Raw genomic sequence first — 23658 nt, 5'->3', positions numbered from 1 at the left:
GAGTTTTGATGACAGACGGTCTACCTCATGATATTGTGCCCTTGTGGGAGGAAACCTTGTCTCCTGGAGAAGTAAGAAGCAGAGTGTTGTCTCCCGGTCGAGTGTTGAAGCAGAATACAGGTCCATGGCCAACAAAGTGGCTGAAATCCTATGGCTAAGATCTCTACTTGAGGAGTTGGGTATTGAGTATGAGAAGCCTCTGATGTTGTATTGTGATAATCAAGCAGCTATTAATATAGCACATAATCCAGTGCAGCATGACAGAACCAAACACATTGAAGTTGACCGGCATTTTGTACGAGAGAGGGTCTCATCTCAAGAAGTATGCCTCCCTTACATCACTTCCAGTATGCAACTAGCAGATATCCTCACTAAAGTCGTATCAAGAAGGAAGCTAGAAGCGGATCTATCCAAGTTGGGAATGATAAACATTTACTCCCAACTTGAGGGGGAGTGTAGAGAAACTGATGAGCTGTGGGGCCACTGTCCGTAGGGTAGAATGTACCTAGTCTATTTGTTATGTTTTTTTGTTATTCTAGTTCTGTTATTTTAGTTGTTATTTACTTTTCAGTTTTATATTGTTAAGTGTTATGATGTAAACACCAAGGGCAGATGTGTCCTTTCCTATAACTAGCATAACATATAAATATTAAGTTGAAGTGGCGACGGCAAATGAGTTAGAATCTGTCCCTCCTTTCAGCAACTTGTGTTCTCTTGCTTCTCTTCTATTCTCTCATTTTCTCTCATCTTCTCTTCTGTTTTACAAACCTAAAACCTTTTAGGATTCAAGACTGATTACAGTCTTGATCTTCTACAATGGCGAAAGGAATGTTATAGATTTTCAGAATTCATGATTATCAATTTTCTAGCCCGGATGGGGACTTTCCCTGTAAAAGAAATTTGGAGTAAGCCTATCCCCCCCAAAAATTCAAGCCTTTTGTTGGGAAATTTTCCTTGGCAAAGTTAATACTTGTGATATGCTGCAAAGAAGAAGGCCTTTTGCTTGCCTTTCTCTTGACATGTGCTCCCTTTGTAAGGAAAGTGGTGAGACCTTGACACATCTGTTATTATCTTGTTCCTTTGTGTATCACATTTGGGAATTCTTTTGCTTTCTCTTTGGTTGCAGGTGGGTTTCCCCGCAAGATGTGGTAGGACTTTTCAACCTAGTTTTTTTGAGGCAACCAAAGAAAAGAGGGAAGGTTATGTGAAAAGCTACAAAAGCAGCTATTTGTTGGGTGATTTGGGAAGAAGGGAATAACAGAATATTCTTGGACAAGAATAGAACAATTGAGGAGGTAATCGATACAATTAAAGTTAAAGTAGCTCATTGGGTAAGATCTTTGCATATATTTCAAGAGTTCTCAGTCATAGACATTATAAGATCCTGGACAGAAGTAACACAATTTTCAAGAGTGAAAGAGAGAGTAAGGATGGAATGGAAACTTCCAGATGGTAACAAATTCAAACTGAATTTTGATGGAAGCTCTTTTGGAAATCTGGGATTGTCAAGTATTGGGGGAGTAATCAGAAATTCTGATAGGAGAATATTAGCATTATACTCTGGACCTATTGGCATGGGCAACTCCCTAAAAGCTGAGTTAATGGCAATGTTACAAGGACTGAAGATAACTAAGCAACTAGGAATGAGGCATATTGAGGTTGAAGGGGACTCCAAGGTGATCATCTCTTGGGCTAAAAACAATAGAATTTCTTCGTGGACTTTCAAACAAGTGATAAGGGAAATGGAAAAGGTCGCAAGGGAGGTAGAGGCTGAATTCAAATGGGTTAGAAGGAGTGCAAATGGGCTAGCTGATTATCTTGCTAAACAAGGGGCTTTGAGGCAACAATTGTTTTGGGCTGCAATGTAAAGAGGGACAGAAATATGTAATAGTGTGGGAGTTCGAATCCCATACACAAAGTTGTAAAATTTTAAAATTTTAAATCTAATATCAAATAAAATTCTTCTTTGCTGATAAAAAAAAGGTCGGGTTAGAGTTAGCGTTGAAAACTATAATCTTGAATTAACTTCAGGTTGGGTTTGGATTGAAGCCTTGGGCAACCTAAAACCTGAACCCAATATCTTCAGATTTGCATATATAAATATCATATCAGTATGCACGTATTCATGTATCCATGCATGGAAGTATGTATATGCATCAGTAATTATAAAGTAAAGGTAAAGAATTTTTAGTATGGTACTCCTAAAAGCACCATAACCTTGTTCCTACATATACCTTAACTGGCTAATCTTAAGTTTAAAAAAGTTTAAGTGAGAACATTTTTTTAAACAAAAAAGAACTGGGTTGAGGTTAGGGTTGACTTCAACTCAATCTAACCCAGTCCAAATTGCACCCCACCTATTTGAAATGGACTTGGGATTTTTGGTTGGACCTACGAGTGGACCTGCACCAGTAATCCTCTCTCTCATAGAACATCCTCAGTCTTCAAGGCTCTAGGAATGGTGATAAAAAGGACATCGGCAATTCAAAAAACTTTCCCATGGGTTGAAGTTCAGTCGAATTGAGACCACCCCATGGTGTGCAAATCTACAGAGGAAGGTGGTTTGTGTTTATTCTCATTTGCTTTTTCAGGTAAGGTTCTAGGAGGGATGAGAAGAGAAATATGGTTCTTACTACAAGCATTACTGAACATTCAATTGGAGCTTTTATGCATTGTGGAAAGAGAGGCATAAAGCTTCAAAAAAGCTGTCTTTTGACATTTTGAAGACCAGGGAAGAAAGAAACAAGCAGATTTTTCTTTTTTAGGATATATTTTATTCATCCCTAGCTATCATTGATAAGATGAAGATGATTAAAATCCTTAGAGATATTGGGTGATCATGATTAAAATCCTTATCTTGGATTGGATCCTTATAGGTTAGGCATTGGTAGCAGGCCCATATTTGATCTTGAATGCTTAACCCTATCCTGAATCTTACATCATTAAGCTGAACTATAAATGGTTACTCAACTGGAAACCCAGGGTAATGGTGTAATAGCAGATTTTTCAAGCCCCAAGCCTGCAAGTATTGTAGACTCTGAAAAATCTAAGTATGCTGCTCTCCTACAACTATAAAGTTATAGGTTTATCAGTCTCACCATCTTTGATAGGCTGGGGGTAAACAGAATCTAGCAAAAATATTGGCTTTTCTCTTTCTTAAAAGGGAGGCTATAGAGAATCATTTGCATTACAAAAGAGCCCCGCCCTCCAGCGAAAATCTATCTAGATTGGGAAGAAAGAAGGAAAAAAGAAGCATTTACCAGAAGATAAACCCTCCAACCAGTGGTGCATGAACATGGACATGGAAATCAGAACCCAGTATGTATCTAGGTGTCTGACTCAGTAGAACAAAAAAAAAAAGAACAAGGAATCACCAATACATCTATAAAAAGGTATAAACTCCTAAATAGTCCATGTATTCCACTTAATTCTTGTTAGCGTAGGGGTATTTCTGTCTTTATACCTTGATTGATGTTGCTGATCTATAATGTTGTGTTGAAACACGTGCTCTTAACTTAAGTAAGGGCACATAGGTCTTTTTAGTTATGTTTTAATAATAATATAAATTCTTACTGGCTGACTGGGAGAAGTCATGTTGACTCTTTCAGTTCAAACCAGAATTCTCTCTTCTCTCTTTCTCTCTTTCTCTCTTTCTCTATCACTCTTTCTTCTTCTACATAACTGAACTCAGTCAGGCCGAACTCTAAGGCAGGCCTGAATTCTAACATGGTATCAGAGCTAGGTTAAATCTGCCTAGATTTCTGCTTGCCTAGGGTTCATTCTCTGTGCACCCTATCTAGGGTTTTCCTCTTTTTTTTTGTGTTCGATTGGAGATAAGGGAAAGGGCTGAAAAGGAGTGATCGCCCTCTTCCCTTGGGGGTCTCTATGCCTCCAATCAGGTCGTATGTGGTCGTTTGCTGTGATTTTTGAGATCGCCCTCTCCTAGTAGAGGAAGAATAGAGGGCCGAACTGTGTGTGGCTGTTGTGTGTGAAGCGGCTGTTGTGTGTGGACTGCTCTCCTGCTCGCATGGGTGTTACTTCAGCGATAAGGTAAGAGATTTCAGTTCTTGATATCAGTTATGGATTAAATAGGAGGTGTGTTTCAGATCATTTGCTAGTATTTCGGCCAGTAAGTGCTAGGGTTTATGCTGGTTTCTTTGTGCATGTTGAAGGTAGAGATATGATCATATAGTGGTGAGATTTCAGGTAGTTGTAGGAGCAGGGTTTGTGGTGTAAAGAGAACACATTCCAGCAACAATTAGTGCTGCAATCAGTGTGACATGTGTGACCTAGTGGTGTGTAGTGTGCAGATCTCGGTGATAATAGAATTCAGCAAGTGTGCAGAATTGGTGATAACATAATGGGAGACAGTAATGATTATAAACCTAGTGTGACGGTGCCTACAGACTACCTGAATGTTCAGATGACCTCCATTAAGTTAAATGGAGGTGCCTTGGGCTAAATCCGTTGAAGTCTTTCTAAAGGCAAAGAAGAAAGTAAAACATATCAGAGAGGAGAAACCCTCCTCTGACTCTCACGAGTATGAAGATTGGGAGCAAGAGGACGCTCAGATCATCACATGGTTGTGGAACAGTATGGAACCCAGGATTAGTGTGAACTTCATGTTCCTTGATACTGCCAAAGACGTGTGGGACCATGCGAAAAAATTGTATTTGGGGCAGGACAATACAACCAGAGTTTATCAGCTTTATCAAGAGTACTTTAATCTGCAACAGGGCAATCAGAGTCTTGAGGAGTACTATGCCAACATGAGGAACATACGTAATGAGTTGAATGTCTATCATCCTCTCACTTCCGATGTCAAGATTTAGCAACAACAGAGAGAGCAGCTTGATGTGACTAGATTTTTGGTGGGACTAAAGTCTGAATATGAACCAGTACGGGCTCAGATATTAGGGGGATCAGCTCTTCCGTCCCTAGAAGAGGTATTTGCTCGACTTCGGAGGATTTCTATCGGATCTACTGAGAACTCTAATATCTCAGATAGATCTGCCTTTGCTACATCGAGAGGTCCTGGTGGTAGAGGTGGAGCTCGGGGAGTTCAATCTGGCCGTGGTGTTGGTAGTGGTTCTGCATATGGCCGAAGTGGCAATGGTGGATCTACTTATAATCGTGGTGGTGGTCGTACTGGGAGTAGAGATTCAGGGGGAGCCCGTGGTAGAGGACGTAGCTCAGGCCCGAGGAAGTGCACTCATTGTGGTATGGATGGACATACCATCAACTATTGTTATGATTTACATGGTCCTCCCTCAACCTGGGCCAATCATGCCGCGACCGGTGACAAGTTCCAGCTTTAGACAGGAGAATCATTCATCTGACCAGTTGCCTCCTACATCCACAGATGGTCCCATGAAAGAGATGGTGAGTGTTCCCCGTGATGAATATGAGAGGTTTACCCAATCACAGCAGAACACGACGACTTTTGCTCACTCAGGTATAGCTTGTCTGGCATTTACACCCAATCCCTGGATCATTGACTCTGGAGCCTTCGATCACATGACTGGAACTCCAGGTGTGTTTTCCTCCTTATCTCATTGCTCAACATCACAATCTGTCACCCTTGCTAATGGTTCCACATCCTCAATTTGTGGTGTTGGTAATGTTGACCTAGATCCTATATCCCTCTCATCAGTTCTGTATGTTCCTAAATTGCCTTTTAACCTTATGTCTGTTAGTAAGCTGACCAAATCACTTAACTGCTCCATTGCCTTTTATCCTTCTATGTGTGTCTTTCAGGATCTCAAGACGGGGATGAAGATTGGTGGAGGGCATGAAGCAGGTGGACTGTATTATCTTGACGGTGGTGGTGGTAGAACTTCAACAGCTCTCCAGTCATCTCTTTCTCCTCTCCAGTGGCACTGTCGATTTGGTCATCCGTCGCTCAAAGTCTTGAAGTCCTTGGTTCCGTCCTTGAGTCAACTTTCTGTTTTGGATTGTGAGTCGTGTCAGTTTGGGAAACACCATCGTGTTCCCTTTAGTTCTAGGGTTGATAACCGTGTGTCGAGTCCTTTTTTCTTTAGTTCATTCAGATGTTTGGGGTCCTTATAAAGTAATGTCATATAATGGATACAAATATTTTGTCATTTTTGTGGATAATTTTTCAAGGATGACGTGGCTCTATTTAATGAAAGAAAGAAGTGAATTGTTTACCATTTTCCAAAAATTTTATGCTGAAATTCGTAACCAATTTGGTACCCACATCAAAGTTTTTCGTTCTGATAATGGCCGCGAATATTTATCCTCATCATTTCAGGAATACTTGGACCAGCACGGCATTATACATCAGACCTCGTGTACCTACACCCCACAACAAAACAGGGCGGCTGAGAGAAAGAATCGCCATCTCCTTGAAACAGCAAGATTCCTAATGCATCACATGCATGTTCCCAAACCTTTTTGGAGTGATGCAGTGCTTACCTCTTGTTTTCTGATTAATCGGATGCCCACATTCATCCTTGATGGTCAGTCTCCGTTTCAGGTCTTGTTTCCCTCTTTGTCTCTGTTCCCTCTTACGCCGAGAGTTTTTGGGTGTGTCTGTTTTGTCCATAATTTGGGTCCTGGGAACGACAAGTTTGATGCCCGTTCTCTCAAGTGCATCTTCCTTGGCTATTCTCGGACCCAGAAAGGGTATAGGTGTTACCATCCTGGTTCTCGACGATCCTTTGTGTGTGCTGATGTCAGTTTCTTTGAGTCTACTCCGTTCTTTTTGGGGTCTGGTGATGCTTCTTCCTCCTCATCACCTCCTCCCCTTCCACTTCCCGTTGTCGATCCTCAGTTTGTTCTAGTTGTGATCAAATCCTTGCCTCCGGTGCCACCACCTGTTGAACGCCCACCTATCCGTCATGTGTATACACATCACCCACGTGCACCGGCTACTACTCCTCCGGCTACATCTCTATCGACGGATCTGGCACCAAAACCCCACTTGGCATATGAGATTGATCTACCCATTGCTTTGCGGAAAGGTAAACGTACTTGCACCCTTCATCCCATTTCTAATTATGTTTCTCTTACTCACCTTTCCGCTTCCCATCACCAGTTTGTTACCTTGTTATCATTAGTTAATGTTCCTAAAGATGTCCAGGAAGCCCTTGCCTCTCCAGGGTGGTGCCGTGCCATGAAAGAAGAACTCTCAGCCCTTCATCATAATCATACTTGGGACCTTGCTGCTCTTCCTCCTGGGAAACAAGTTGTTGGTTGTAAGTGGGTTTATACGGTTAAGTATCTGCCTGATGGTAGTGTTGAACGCCTGAAAGCGCGATTAGTTGCAAAAGGGTACTCCCAAACCTATGGCATTGACTACACAAAGACCTTCTCACCAGTTGCTAAGATAGGGTCAGTTCGTGTTGTGATCTCTCTTGCAGCCATGTATGAGTGGCCACTATATCAGCTTGATATCAAGAATGCCTTTTTGCATGGTGACTTACTCGAGGAGGTCTACATGGAGCAACCTCCAGGGTTTGTTGCTCAGGGGGAGGATGGTAAGGTGTGCAGACTAAGGAAGGCTATATATGGGCTTAAACAGTCTCCTCGAGCATGGTTTGGTAGGTTCAGTGAGGTGGTAAAGAAGTTTGGCATGAAACAGTGCAAGGTTGACCATTCTGTATTTAGTCATGACTCTCCGGGAGGAAAAATACTGTTGGTGGTGTATGTAGATGATATTGTTATTACTGGGAATGATAACATTGGTATTGATAGGCTGAAGACTTATTTGCAGGATCACTTTCAGACAAAGGATCTGGGTAAACTGAAATACTTCTTGGGGATAGAGGTAGCGAGATCCAAGTATGGGATTAACCTGTGCCAAAGGAAGTATGTGCTTGATTTGCTGGAAGAAACAGGCTTGTTGGGTGCCAAACCAGCTGAAACACCCATGGACACAAATACCAAGCTAAGCAGTGATATGGGTGAAGTGTTTGAAGACCCTGGCAGATACCGACGACTTGTAGGCAAACTGAACTACCTAACCATTACCAGACCAGACATCTCATTTGCAGTTAGTGTGGTAAGCCAGTTCATGCAAAAACCTCTGAATCCTCATTGGAATGCGGTTCTGAGAATTGTGAAGTATCTAAAAGGGGCCCCGGGTCGCAGTCTGATATACAAGAGTGGGGGAAAACTTGAAATAGAAGGGTATTCTGATGCTGATTGGGCCGGTTCTATGTCTGATAGGCGGTCTACTACAGGCTATTGCACGTTTCTGGGAGGTAACCTGGTGACATGGAAAAGTAAGAAGCAGACAGTTGTGGCAAGAAGCAGTGCAAAGGCAGAATATAGGGCTATGGCGCATACCGCTTGTGAATTAGTGTGGCTAAGGAACCTTCTACAGGAAGTAGGGTACAACATTAACACTCCAATGAAGCTCTATTGTGATAATCAGGCTGCAGTTCATATCTCCTCTAATCCAGTGTTTCATGAAAGAACCAAGCACATTGAGGTTGATTGTCACTTTGTGAGGGAGAAGGTGCTAAATGGAGAGCTAGACACTACACATGTTAATACAGGAAATCAGTGGGCTGACTTATTTACAAAAGGCTTGAGTCGGGGAAGAGTGGACTACATATGTAACAAGCTGGGAGTATATGATATATACTCACCAGCTTGAGGGGGAGTGTTAGCGTAGGGGTATTTCTGTCTTTATACCTTGATTGATGTTGTCGATCTGTAATGTTGTGTTGAAACATGTGCTCTTAACTTAAGTAAGGGCAAATAGGTCTTTTCAGTTATGTTTTAATAATAATATAAATACTTACAGGCTGACTGGGAGAAGTCATGTTGACTCTTTCAGTTCGAACCAGAATTCTCTCTTCTCTCTTTCTCTCTTTCTCTCTTTCTCTATCACTCTTTCTTCTTCTACATAACTGAACTCAGTCAGGCCGAACTCTAAGGCAGACCTGAATTCTAAAAGTTCTAACATTATATACCTAGTAAAAAAAGGTTTAAAATTTATCTTTGTTACTGAATAATGCTTTTATAGGAAAAATGTCATTAGCTATTTTTGATCATTTTGCATAAATTAGCCATTCTATGTTAGTAAGCAAGGAGAAAATGGAAAATATTACATAGAGGTGTCCCTTATGAACCCATGGTCAGAACCCAAAATGCATCCAACATGAGCACTTTATCCATTTAGAAGAGTCCATGCAACCTAGCCCCCTCTCTGATGGTGGGATTATTCAGAAGAGTGGTTGAAATATATTGATGGGATATTTCATGGCAGAATGGTTCTGGTAGATAAAATTTGTTGATCGCTCAGATCATGACTTCACATGTTAAGAATAAGACCTTTGAAGATTTTTTGGGTGTGGGTATGCAGTTTCTGCCACCATAGGGGTGAGATGCTATATGCTAGATCTAGTTAGAGGATTAGAGCAGCAGGGTGTATGTGGCACCCACTGGCATAACATGGAGAGTTTGCCATTCCATAGGTTTGAACCTGTTCTTCCACAATGCAAGGGATGGCAAGCGACCAAATCAACCAAGGATTAGCAAATTCTGGAGCTTACCACATTATTCTTTTTAAATAATCAATTGAGCATGAATTTATAAACCTTATGTGGATTCAGATGGGCTTTGCTAAAAGACTATGTTTGGCCAAGATGAAAGTGGATGTTTTGAGGCATAGTCACATGGAAGCAGGTTTACCTTCTCATCTGTGTTTCTTGCTTCATTTTTCTCATGTCAAAAATAGTTGTGGTTTACAAAATGTTGGAATTCCATAATGTTCCTGACATGAGGTTTAATGAGGGACTAGAGTAAGTTCAACTGATCTGGGCAAGATCATGAAAAAAATGTAATTTGGCCAAACAACTGATAAAATCTTCTGATGTCATATCTGAAATCACTACTTGCCAGTTTTTTTTTCCCAAAAGAAGATAAATGAGATTATACTAAATTAGATAGCCCTATAAAAAAGAGCAGATAGCCCTCCTCAAAAACTAATACTGAGGTAGGAGCTATGACAATAAAAAGAGACCCTGCCCAACACTGCTCCTTTGTACAAAAAAAAGAAAAAAAGAAAAAGAAAAAGTTAACCCTCCTCAAAAACTCAAAAGCTAATATTAAGGTAGGGACTAGGGAGCTATGACTATACAACTTAGACCCTGCCTACCCCTGCTCCTTTACACTAAAAAACATATGGCTGTCCTCAAAATCGTCAGTCAGATAAGTCCTTTCCAATGGGGCAGGTTGTCCAAGATGAAGTCCAGGTGGCACAGACCCTTGGGCTATTCTTTCTTGGTGGTGAAGAGTTTTTGTGATCTGTATTTAGAGATCTACAAGAAAAAAGAGAAAGAAAAGAGAAAACAACAGAGAAGAAAATACAGAGAAAATGTCTTCTCCTAGAAGCCACACCTCTATATATCTATTATATATGATAAGATCTTTAGAACTAATTTGATCGTTATAATGTTGGGATGTAATCCTCCATTAGAAAATTTGAGTGATTCTCATTGGATGACTCCCCATCGGTTGGATTGAATCAACCCTCACGTAACCTATCCTTGTTTATCTTTATCATATTTGTAAATTGAGTTTTCATTATCAGCAAAGTTCTTTGTTTCATCTCCACATCTATTTTGCCCTACGATATTGATAACCACTTCTGTACCTCTTTTGGCATCATTCTCTCCATGCATCAAAGGTTTCCAATGGGAAGTAAATGAAAAGTACACTAATATCATAGAGCCAAGAAAAAAAATCATGATGACCACCAAATGAAAGTGATGCCTAGAAGCAATAGAAAATTTGAGTGACTCTCATTGAATGACTCCCCATCTGTTGGCTTGAATCAACCCTCATGTAGCCTATCATTGTATATCTTTATCATATTTGTAAATTGAGTTTTCATTATCAACAAAGTTCTTTGTTTCATCTTTGCCTACAATATTGATATGACTGCTGTACCTCTTTTGGCATCATCAGCTCCATGCATCAAAGGTTTCCAATGGGAAGCAAATGAAAGGTACACTAATATCAATAGAGCCAAGAAAAAAAAAAATCATGATGACCACCAAAATGAAAGTGATGACTAGAAGAAATAAGGAGCTTCTGTAGACTTGAAGCTACCATGTCCATGCATGAGATTGGTCCAAGTCATCATCCATTTTCTCAAAACATACAAAAGATTCACTGCATAATCCAATAAGGAATCTATTTTTTGAAATAATGAATTTTCTACTTTTCCCTAATAGATAAATAGATTTCACCAGGAAATATGGTTTGGGTCCTAGGAGTGGTGAGAATGTCAACAAGATTTTGACAATTTGTTGTGCACAAATGGTTATATTGCTTCAATTACAACCCCAAAGCTCATGAAACAATTATGACTGGTATGAAACAAAGATTATGGGTTGGGACATGAAAAAGATGTGTTTTCTGGTAAACATAGTCTTTGAAGAGGCACTAAGAAAGCATATTCTTATGTGATCGAAGGAATTACCTAGGATTGGTTGAGGCTAAGATTCTGACAATATCAATGGTGTGATGTCCAACTTCTTACAGAGCCTTATCCATCCTTCTCTGAAGTGTATGAAGATAGGAAAACTTTTGATTCAAAATTACTATGAAATCCCCAAGTAGGAACCTACATAGAGTTGATGCAAGTTTATTTGCTGCTGAAAGTTGATTACCCCACCCCCACCAAACCAAACCAATTTGTAGAGAGGATGGGCCGAATGGCCCATAGCCCACAGCTGTTCTTTATTTCTTTTTGTTTCTATTCTTTTTGTTAATGGGGCTTTACAGTAATGGGCCTGTTAAACTTTTTTATTCTTGTTTAATTAGTTGACTGCCCAATTAAGGGCCTACTTGTAATTACAGAAAATTTGTAATTATTTTTTTAATGAAAAGATTGAGGAGGGAGGAGCTGCTCGGACTACTCTTCTCCTAAACCCTATTACAGCCGAACTCTTCTTCTTCTTCTTCTTCTTCTCTCTTTTGCTGCTGATATCTACCTAGTTCTCACATCTTTTAAATCAGTCCTCTCATTCTTTTGGACTGTTTTCTTCTTGGTATCAGAGCGAGCTCCTTTCTTCTTTTTTTTTTCGTTTTTTCCCATACATAGTGTGCATGGAGAGCTGAATTGAATGAGTGATTGAAGAAAGTATTCAGCTCAGTTGGTAGTGGTCTTTTGGAGAAAAGGAAGATGTCTTGTTCATTGTTTTGGTAGTCCTTGGAGTTTTTGCCCAAAACCCTAATCAACTGGAGAATTCTGATTGTGGGTCTCATAGGGAGCTTCACCTTGGCGCTCAGTGACTAAAAGGGTTCCTTTTCTTTATCTTGAAGATCAATCCAAGTCTTGTGCAGTTTTGTGAAGCCTACAGGTAGCGGCTGCAATTTTCTTATTTCTCTCGGGTTCTGGGTGAAACGTAACTGGCAGATAAGACTTCATAAAGGTTGGCAGTTGGTGTCTACCTTTTCCTGTCTTCCTTATTTATCATTTGAAGTAGTTTTTGGAGTTGTTGAGGAAGATGGATGTCTCTGGAGTTGAGAATAAGTTTGGCTTGGAGTACGGGCAGGTTCTGGGAGCACTCATAGACTCTTTATTGGTTGTGACCACAGTCAAGCTTGATGGGACTAACTATCTAGCATGGTCACAATCAGTAAAGATATATGTTTGTAGTAGAGGCAAGTGGGGTATATCTCCGGGAGCAAGAAAGCACCATCGGCAGATGACCCATCTTATGAGAAATGGTTGCAAAAGAATTACACTGTTATTGGATGGTTAGCGAATTCGATGCAACGACAAATTAGTCAGCACTATTTATGGATGAATTCAGCTAAGGAAATATGGGATAGTGTTGCTGAAAACCTCTTCACAAAAACTGAATGTGGCCAGGGCATATAAGTTAAGAAATGATGTGAATAATCTAAGGCAGGGAGGTAGAGGCAAAATTCAAATGGGTTAGAAGGAGGGCAAATGGGCTAGCTGATTATCTTGCTAAACAAGGGGCTTTGAGGCAACAATTGTTTTGGGCTGCATTGTAAAAGGGACAGAAATATGTATTCGTGTGGAACTTCTAGTTCCATACACAACATTGTAAAACTTCTTAAATCTAATTTCAAATAAAAGTTTCCTTTGATGATCAAAAAATAATATAAGGCATGGAGAGAGACCTTTAACAGTTTACTTCTCAATGCTAAAATCCGTGTGGCAAGAGATAGATCTAATGGAAACAGTTTTTTGGGAAAGCACAAATGATGCTAAGACATATAGAAAATTAGTTGAGAGGAATAGGGTTTTTGAATTCTTGACAGGGCTGAATCCAGAGTTTGATATTACTAGACATAATATCCTAGCTAAGGATATTGTATCTTTGTCTCAGGCTTATGCCATGGTGAGTAGTGAAGAGAGCAGGAGGTTGGTCCAGGTTCAAGGGACTATCCTAGGTGACCATTTTGCTAATATGGGGTTGAAACCTAAGATGACTACAGGTAGTTCAGGTTGTTCAGGGAAGAAGGAGGTTATATATGAGTACTGTAAGAAACTCAGACATACAAAAGATAAATGTTGGAAACTGCATCCAGACCTTCTTCCACCTCGTTTTCAAAAGAAGGTTGATAATGGGAAGTTACGAAGTGACAACACAAACACAGTTTGACCATACCCTTTTTGTGAAGAGTAGAGGTTCATTGGTGGTATATCTTATAGTCTATGTTGATGATATTATAGTGACTGACACTGATGTGACAGGGGTTAATGATTTTAAATCCTTCATATAAAGTTTGAGATCAAAGACTTGGGGGAGTTGAGGTGTTTCCTTGGTATTGAAAGGGCTCGGTCTAAGGATGGAATCTTAATCTCACAGAGCAAGTATGCTAGACTTGCTCACTGAAATAGGCAAAATGGGTGCAAGACCAGTGGCTACCCCTATAGATATGAGTCACAAACTTTCTGCCTCTGTTGGAGAACTGTTAAAGGATAAGGGTGTGCTTCAAAGGTTACTAGGGAACTGCTATACCTTTGTATGACTCGCCCTGACATTGCATATGCTATTAGCTGCATTAACCAATTCATGCATGCTCCCAGAGATACTCATATGGTTGTAGCAGAGCGAATTTTATGTTACTTGAAGAGTACTCCTAGCCCTAAGGAGGGGATTCTTTTTGCTAAGCATGGTCATATGAAACTGGAGGCTTATACAGATGCTGATTGGGCAGGAAACATTGATGATAGGAGGTTAACTTCGGGATACTGTAGTATGGTGGTAGGTAATATTGTTTCTTGGAGAAGCAAGAAACAATCTGTTTTTGCTAGATCTTCAGCTGAGACCGAGTATAGGGCTATGGCTCATGGAGTTTCTGAGTTACTTTGGCTCCAATCCCTGATGAAGGAACTAGGTGTTGAGTATGATAGACCACTGATGCTATATTGTGATAATTAGGACACCATTAACATTGACTACAATCCAGTGCAACATGATAGAACTAAACATATTGAAGTTGACAGGCATTTCATTAGAGAAAGAGTGGCTTCTAGAGAAGTTTGTGTACCATTCATTACATTTGAAGAATAGTTAGATGGCATTCTTACCAAGGGAATCTCCAAGGCCAAACTACAACATGACACTGGCAAGTTGGGCATGATTGACATCTATGCTTAGCTTGGGGGGGTGTAAAGAGGATGGGCTGAATGGCCCATAGCCCAGAACTGTTCTTTATTTCTTTTTGTTTCTATTCTTTTCTTTTTTAATAGTAAACAGTAACTTTCATTAGATAATTGAAAAGATTATAGGCTTACCACCCACAAAATGGATGGAAAAAGAAAATAAAAAACTTACAAACAGGCCCAAAACAAAGCCTCCCTATTAACTCCTTGCTTAGCTACAGTGCCAGCCATTCCATTTGCTGACCTTCTTACCTAATTAAAGTGCACCCCAATCAAACTTGCTAAGCCAATAATCTCTCTTAGAGGCTGTCTAAGAGACCACACTCCCAAGTTTCCAGTTTGCACACACCCTATTACCAGCTTGTAGTCTCCTTCCACTTCTAATTGTTGCATGCCCCATTGTTTCGCCAGTTTCAAACCTTGAAGTAATGCCATTACTTCTGCCCTTAATGAATCTCCCACCCCAATTGGACCCAAGTAAAGGGCTAAGACTTTTCCTTCCTCGTTTCTGTATACACCCCCAACTCCTGATTGACCTGGATTACCCAAGGAGCTTCCATCAAAGTTTAGCTTCACTTTGAACTAATGCAGTGGTACCCAACAATCTTGTACCACAGGGGAGGAAGGTGAGGATATAGCTATAACACTCCAATTTCTAATTAAGTCTACTGAGGAGAAATCCTTGAAGAGATGATGTACTTTCAGCCAGTGCATAACCTTGATGGTGACAACCTCCACAAGTGCTTCCTTGGATTTTTCTTGCCCTAGGAAGATCCTATTGTTTCTCTCTTCCCAAATTGACCATAGGATGGCAGCTCTTGTTATTCTCCACATTACCCTGCCCCTTTTCCTTGGTTGTCAGAAGAAGCTAGAGTCAAAAAGGTTCAGCATACCTAAGGGGCGGTTCCATCTATAACCAAACAAAGAAAAGAACCAATTCCACAAATAATAAGCAAAAGGACAAGAAATCAAAAGATGAGTCGCCGTCTCACCATTTCTTAAGCAAAGGTAATAGACATGTGGGGAAAGGCTCCAGTTTGGCCTTGTTAATGGGCCTGTTAAACATTTTTATTCTTGTTTAATTAGTTGACCACCCAATTAAGGGCCTACTTGTAATTACAGAAAAATTGTAATTATTTTTTAATGAAAAGATTAGGGAGGGAGGAGCAGTTCGAACTACTCTTCTCCTAAACCCTATTACAATTGAGCTCTTCTTCTTCTTCTCTCTTTTGCTGTTGATATCTACCTAGTTCTCACATCTTTTAAATCAGTCCTCTCATTCTTTTGGATTGTTTTTCTTCTCAATTCTAGATTGTGGTTATGGGACTCATCATGTAAGTTTTCTATTTGGCCTTTCTTCAGCTTTAGACAGCTATACCAAGGGTTTAGGAAGACAGAAGGCATCTTGAGGGAAATTAAGGAGTTGGTTTTCCATAAATAGCAATTTATGAGATGTTCAAGGATCTTCATTTTTGAGATGGATTTTTTTAAAGCTCAAAACGTATATTATACTTATTGCTTTTATTTTATGGGACCTAAAAGTATATTGTATAAAAGGTTGTGGGCCAGTCTTGTTCCTAACTACCCAGGATCTTCAGAGGGATGAACTGGATACAGACCTAGCCTCCAACATTTAGCACGAAGTGGTTGCTCTCAGACTCCAATCCAAATTCTCATGCTTGTCAGCCTTTGGTTTACCATCATAGCACATTTATCAGTCTTGTTATCTTGTACTGCATCAATAGATATTTTATCGTCAAAATAAATAATTAAGTTTCACAAACAGAGAAATTAAATATAAGAAAACGGTTCTTTTGATTGAAAAGACTGTTAACATTTGCTATAAACAAAACTGAGCAGTTCTATAAAATTGTAAATTTCGGGGAAAGTGAAATTTAAATTGAGAAGGTGGTGAAAGGGGAATTGATTAAGGATGAAGAGGGCTAAAACACAATCTTTTTTTCCTACTATTCCTTGTACCAAGTCTTATCCCAACTATATGGGGTTGGGTAGGGGTGGCCATGAGAGGAGCTTTTCATGAGCTATTCAAGCTCAGCTTGTGAAATGCTCAATTCGGCTCGATTTAAATTGAGCTTTAAGCCAAGCTCGAGCCCAATAAAGCTCGGCTTGTGAGGCTCGCGAGCCTAATCAAGCTTTTACATATAAAAAAATATTATACATAACAATAACCAATTTTTTATATTCCAAATAAAAATAATTTTTATATGCACCTTTTATTTTTATAAAATGTTTGGTTCACAGTCGAACTTGAGCCGAGCCAAGCTCAAACTTACGAGTTTTTGACTCGAGCCAATTCGAACAAGTCTCTAGCTCGAATCGAGCTCGTGCTTGAGCCCGAATGGTTTATTGGCGAGCTGAGCTCAAATAGCTAGACATTTGGCTTGGCTTGGCTTGGCTTGGCTTGAATCCACACCTAGGGTTGGGTAAAAAGGATATTGATACTACATGATCTCGAGTACAGCCTTATTTTAGATGCTTGATCCAAATATATTGAAAAAACTATTTGAAGAGGAAGAAATCAAAGCAGTAGTTGTGGAAATAAGAAAGTTCATAATGACTTTCTGTGGAAGTTGGACAATCGTTAGAGAGTATCAATAAAAAGTTTGCAAATAATTTCATGCAAAATCTTCCTTGAAAGAAGCTTAAATACAACATGCATAGCTCTCATCACAAAGAGAAGGGATGCCTTAGAATTAAGGAGTACAAATCCATAAGCCCCATAGGTAATGTCTACAAGATCATTTAAAAAATTTTGGTTTTGTGAATGGACAATCGTTAGAGAGTATCAATAAAAAGTTTGCAAATAATTTCATGCAAAATCTTCCTTGAAAGAAGCTTAAATACAACATGCATAGCTCTCATCACAAAGAGAAGGGATGCCTTAGAATTAAGGAGTACAAATCCATAAGCCCCATAGGTAATGTCTACAAGATCATTTAAAAAATTTTGGTTTTGTGAATGGAAAAGGTCCTAAACTCTACCATATAAGGGATTTTTGTGGAAGATAGGCAACTCTTGAACAATGTTTTCATCACTAAAGAGCTGATTGACACCAAGAAAACGAGTAGACTCATTAACTTGAAACTTGAAAGAAAAAGATCTCCACCAAGCAATGGGTGTTTGGATCTACAACACCTACAAATGGTCAGTATCTATCATAGGGATATGGTGGTGGCAATTCAGCAATGAATGAAAATAGTTTTGGAGAATGGTAGTTGCTGAAAAATATGTCTTAAGAAATCGAGGGATAGAACCCAGGGGTGGTGAACCCATTCCAATGGTACTTCCAGTCCAATACAGGGATTGAAGAAAACATCTTTTACCAAAGGAATAAAATACAGTTTGGGTTATGTACTTAAACCTGCCTCTTGTATGAACCTTGGTGTAATGAGAGAATACTCACGTGGTTGTTCCCAGATTTATGCATGGTAGCGAAGACAGGGAAATGGATATGGCATTAAACAGAACGGAATGGTGAAACAGGATTCATGTAGCTGGCCCTATATAGTTGGGATAAGGTTTGGATGGTGATGACGATGAGCTGAAGACAGGGAAACACTCATTATAAGTTGCAATGAGCATCACCTAATTGACTAGGAAATGAACATCTTAACATTTTTGTTACCAAAGTTGCATCCAAAACCTATTGAGCCCAGAAAGTCAACACTCTAGAGTCTAGCTTTAGGATTTCTTAGGCATTTTCTTAGTTCAGACATTACATACAGCTCTGTATTTCCCACACTATCAAGTCTAGGATCCAACTACTACCACCAAGATTGCTTTTCTATTTTGAACTGCTTCCCTTTCCAAATGCTTGATGTTGTATCAGCTGAGTAGGCAAGGTGTGACATCTTCAACCTCTCTTGTATTCTTTGTTCAGAAATTGACAAGAGGACAAACTGCCCATTTTCAGCACAGCAAGTACAACACCTTTCTATGGTCCTATTTCTTTCAAACCATTTCGGGCCAGTTCATCTTTTTCTGTTCTATCTTGGAAGTTTTTATTTTGTGGCACAAGAAAGAGATGAGCAAGAAGGGGAAATTCTTTGGCAATATTTATCCTTTGCATATTTTGGCTTATATGGTTAGAATAGAACACTAGAATATTTGAGAAATGGCGATCACCCAAAGAATCAGGCCAAAGTAAGGCCATTGGCATTACCATAAGTGGGTTGCCTTTTGCAAACAATTCAGGGAGGAAGAGATGGGAAAGAAGGGGAAATTCTTTGGCAATATTTATCCTTTGCATATTTTGGCTTATATGGTCAGAATGGAACACTAGAATATTTGAGAAATGGCGATCACCCAAAGAATCAGGCCAAAGTAAGGCCATTGGCATTACCATAAGTGGGTGGCCTTTTGCAAACAATTCAGGGAGGAATTGACACTAGAATATTTGAGAACTGGCTATCACAAAATGTTTACTTTTTTGGGTGCTTTGTTGTTTCCTAATGTAATACCAACTAGTTTTACAATGGGCCATTCTTGTACATGAATCCCGTTTTGATCAATTACAATATAAATTACCTTAAAAAAAGAATGTTTGATATTTCTGCCAGATGTTTTTTCATTAGGAACACACAGGGATTTTAAAAAAAAAAAAAACATCATCACCAGCATTGATAGAAAAGTGCATGACATACAATCTTAATTAACCTAGGTAAATCATAACTTAAACAAACAGAAAAGAGAATTAAGGATATGGACAAATACAAGAATTAATTGACCTGAAGCTGCATGGATCCTAATTACAAGAATCCAAATGGTTAGGTCTCAAGAAAATGAACTTGCTTGAATATCAAAAAGTGGTGATTTGGAACTTCTAGATGAACTAAGATAAAGGAGACTTAAAAAAATATAACCTTACAGTATATATTGTTTTTCTTCTGCTTACCTAAGATAGTATATTAATCATATTGCAATGGTTGCTATCATTATATCATAAACTTAGATATTTAAGTAGCATTTGACTTAAATGATAATTAACAAGTCTTAAAGCTCCTATAGAAAGTTGAAAACCTAATAGTAATTTGATGATAAAAGGTAGAGCTTATAAACCTGGAGAACACAAGCAAGATATTAGTGTGGGAATGGCATATAAAATTCGTATAATATTTGTCAGGTATTTGCATTACTTGCGGTTTTATCAGAAGTGGGTGGAACTCTATGACCTTTAGACCTGATAGCTCAACTTTGATGTTCAATGCTTATCCAAATTCCTATCATATTGATGTATTATCATTCAAAATAAATAAAAACCTCTTTTTGGCACCAGACTAAAATTCATAATATATTCTCAATTAGTCCCTTCATTCATCTCTATCAATCTGCACTTTCATTTTCTAACTTGTCTTCATGTCATCTCCAAATCCAAATCCTATAACTTCCTCATTTTCCAATGAACTAAAAGTTAAGCTTACACCTGTAACTACATCTCAAGTCTCAACAATATCAACCACCTAAAAAAAGATGCAAATAGCAAATCACATGGAAGTGATTACAGATCCAAACTTGTCATCTTTACCAAAATTCATAAGGAAAAAAAATTAAACAACAAAGTCAACATAACAAATCCAATAAATACTTAAATACATCAATCAAACAGAAAAATATCAGTTTAACAATTATTACTACTACTATTACTACTACTAATACTTGTATGACTTACCAAGTTACCATTGAGCAAGAATAAAAGCTCTATATCTCTAATCTTCAAAGTTGCATAACATCAACATTATGTCTCCACAACGGCCAAATCATAGAACAAGAAATGAGAACCATCCAGAGATGTAATCGATCTAAAAGTGAGCCCTCAATAGAGATAACCAGCCTAAAGTCACTATTTCTACATCGATTGAAGCAATACAATCAACACGAAAAATCCTAGAATCATCTAGACACCTCGATGAAAAAAAAATCGTTTCAATCCTTTCTTCATTCGAAACTACATAACAACATTAATATATCAACATTAGGTTTACAAATTACAATGAAAGCAAATCAAAGATAAAGAAAATAATACTATACAGAGAGGCCGAACCGATCCAAGTGGAATCAATCGGAATGCAAGTCATCAATCTCGTAATCAGAAGCCGAGGAGGAATCGGAGTCATCGGATGAGTAACTGTGGTACGGTTGGGGTGGAGGGAAGCAAAAAAAAGTCCACAAGCAGAGAGCCAGACGCCCTAACTGCTGCAACGGAAAACAGCATACAAGCTCCAACACTTGTTGGCTGCTTAGTCTCTCTGGATTGCAAGCTATGTATTGACACAGGTTTGCAGAGAGGTTGGCTACAGTCACCACCAAATGACTGTTGAAAACCATCTCTTCTGCTCTCTCTCTTCCCCCTCCTCTCTCTCTCTCTCTCTCTCTCTCTCGTTTCAAAATCAAAATTGAATTCTCGAAGAGTCACGACAACAGAGGAAATCAGGGATGTATTGTCTGGGTCTTTGGGAAAGATCTGAGATGGGCTGGTTTTTTATCCATTTGGGAAAGGTTTTCTGTTGCTTTTTTCAGTTTTGACTTGATTAACGCGGTTAATCACGCGGTTAATCTATCAATCGTTCATTGTTCATTTGCTATGTGCATTTGTAACGGCCAAAGCGTGTAATGACTCATGTAGGAAAAGTCTCTGGCTACGGCTCGTTGGTTGTAGACTTGTAGCGGATTTAGGGCGTTTTCGCCTTTTCGGTTTCGGTCGAGTGTCATTTTGGTTTCCGAGTCAATTCGATACCTAAACTTTCAAAATGCATAAATTTAAATCGGCCGTTAAATAATATATGAAGAGATATAAATACCTTTCGTATGTCATCTAATTTTCTTTTTATCAATATTCAATAGTCTGCTCAAATCTTTTAGAATAAAAAGACGGAGGAGAACCAATAACGAGCTCTTCTTCGATGAATCGAGAGAAAGAACTGGTTCTGTTTCGAACTAAGAGGCAATAGAAGAATTGTTGGATCAGATTAACCATTTAACCAAACCCGATAAGTTTCAATTAGATGATAAACAGAGAACTCCTCCCGGACTCAAAAGAATGGAGATTTGCAGAGCCAAATCTGTCAACCATACCAATCAGATCAACTACCGAATTCTAGTTGGGCATCATCATTGAATCCTTAGGTGGGTTAGGTCGGAGGCAACTCGTATAAACTCAAATCTTCTCTGGGTCTGTTGCTGCAATTCATTCATGTAGACCAGTAAACAGAAAAGGTAAACTTGAATTTGTCGTAAGTTGTGACAACGAAGCCTGCCGAAAATCAACTCTAGCGTACGTTTCTCTGTATCTAGGTTCTCAATGGATCACATCCAGGGGCAAAACAAAACAGAAGGTCAATTTTTCTCACGGACACAGCCAGAGCAACGAAAGAAATTAAACATTGGGTCCCTTAAATACTATTCCTTCAAACCCCTGAAGAGAAATAAGTTCCTCCTTTCCGGCCTTCACAGTCATGGATGGATGGTTTCCGGAACCGACCTTCCTTCTCCGAGACCACTTTTCACTGGCAACCACAATCATTTGGCATAGGCAGTGTCTGCCAGAACCCACCTTCTTCTTCTTCTCGATTTGGCTCTTCGTCATCTTCTCACTATTTTTGCACAGAGGCATATCAAAATTCAAAACCTCCCTCCTCAAATCCTCTCTTCTTCGAGTCAACATTATTTATCATGGAGTAGTAACAAAGCTCATCTTCTTCAAATACCCCCTGCATCATCCATTCAGATTCGGTTGAGCTCTTCTTATCAGTCGTGGAGAATAAAGTCCATCTCTCGTCTCAATCCATTATCTCTTCTTCACATGGTCGATTGGTGGAGGTGAAAGATGATGGAGAGAGAGAAGAGGTCGGAGAAGGGTTGCCGCTGCTGGTTCAAAAGTTTTATTTTGATGGACAATTTTGATATTTTCATAAGTTTAAGTTGCTATTAATCGAGTTTTTTTTTAAATAAAGTAAATTGTAGATTAGGGTTTGGGCATTGTCTCATTATAATACCCGAATTTTAAAACGTGTCAGTACCTAAACTCCTAAAGCATCTTAGTTTAGTCCAAAATCATTAATCATTGTTAAGTGGCATGTAAAAAGACACAAATGCCATTATCATCTTATTTTCTTTATCAATCATCCAAATGCCCAAATCCAAATGTCCTTTGGGTTGACTTCAGTTCAATCTTGATTTTTGAGGAAGAAGATGATCAATAATGTTTTATTTTGAAGGGTATTTTTGATTTAGATAACTCACGAAATGCTAACAATAGGGATTAAATTGGGATGTTTTGGAAGTTCAAGTACCAGATTGGTAAGTTTTGAAATTCGGGTACCAAAGTGGGACTAGGCCCAAAGAACAGGGTACTAATTTGCAATTTACCCAAAAATAGTTATAATAAAGAAAAGGGTAAATTTCTTAAACTACTCTTATAGTTTAGCTAATTGAGTAAGTGCAACCTTACTATTTGAAAATTGACTAATGCTACCCTTTCTGTTTCTAACAATTGACTAATATTTCCCTTATCGTTAGCATTGGTTAATGGAAAGACAAAAATGACTATTTTACCCTTTTCTCTTCTTTAAAATTTCAAAATAAAATGGAAAAGAAACGTATAGTTGTCATCTTCAACAAAGATGAATAGGGATGAACTATACAATTCCACTACACACTACCAACAGAGTTTCGTAGTTCTCTGTTCATCGTCAAGAAGATGGTGAACAGAGATGAAGATGGAGGAAGGAGAAGAAGAGGAAAAAGGAGAAAGAGAAGAAGAAGAGTTGGAAAGAGCAACCCAAATTGAATCTTAGTGGTATTAACAACAAGAGCAACCCAAATTGAACCTTAGTGGAAGAATTAGCACAATGCATAACAAAGAGCAACCCAAACTAACTTCGTTGAGGCATCTTAGGGGAGGTTTTAGACATCTCTAGCTCTGGTTCTCCCTAGGTCTCTCTATCTTTCTCATCGGAAATAACAGACTGACTTCGTTGAGGAAGCTTTGGCGCAACTGAGTTTCATATCTA

At 39.0% G+C, this 23658-nt stretch overlaps 1 long non-coding RNA gene across 1 annotated transcript in view; it reads right to left on the bottom strand.

Annotated features, from left to right (window-relative positions):
• LOC148844525 (uncharacterized) overlaps nt 1-22771 on the bottom strand; it is a 40151-nt gene extending 17380 nt beyond the window's left edge. Inside the window, exon 1 of the long non-coding RNA XR_016102466.1 lies at nt 20319-22771. This is a non-coding gene — a long non-coding RNA (uncharacterized LOC148844525). The remainder of the gene's footprint in view (nt 1-20318) is intronic.
• Nucleotides 22772-23658: the final 887 nt, after the last annotated feature.

The sequence above is a fragment of the Nelumbo lutea genome, chromosome 7 (genome assembly GCF_056320005.1).
Source record: "Nelumbo lutea isolate HS-2025 chromosome 7, American lotus-T2T, whole genome shotgun sequence".
Lineage (NCBI taxonomy): Eukaryota > Viridiplantae > Streptophyta > Magnoliopsida > Proteales > Nelumbonaceae > Nelumbo > Nelumbo lutea.
The sequence above is the reverse complement of the archived record's forward strand: the minus strand, read 5'-3'. Positions and strand labels throughout refer to the sequence as shown.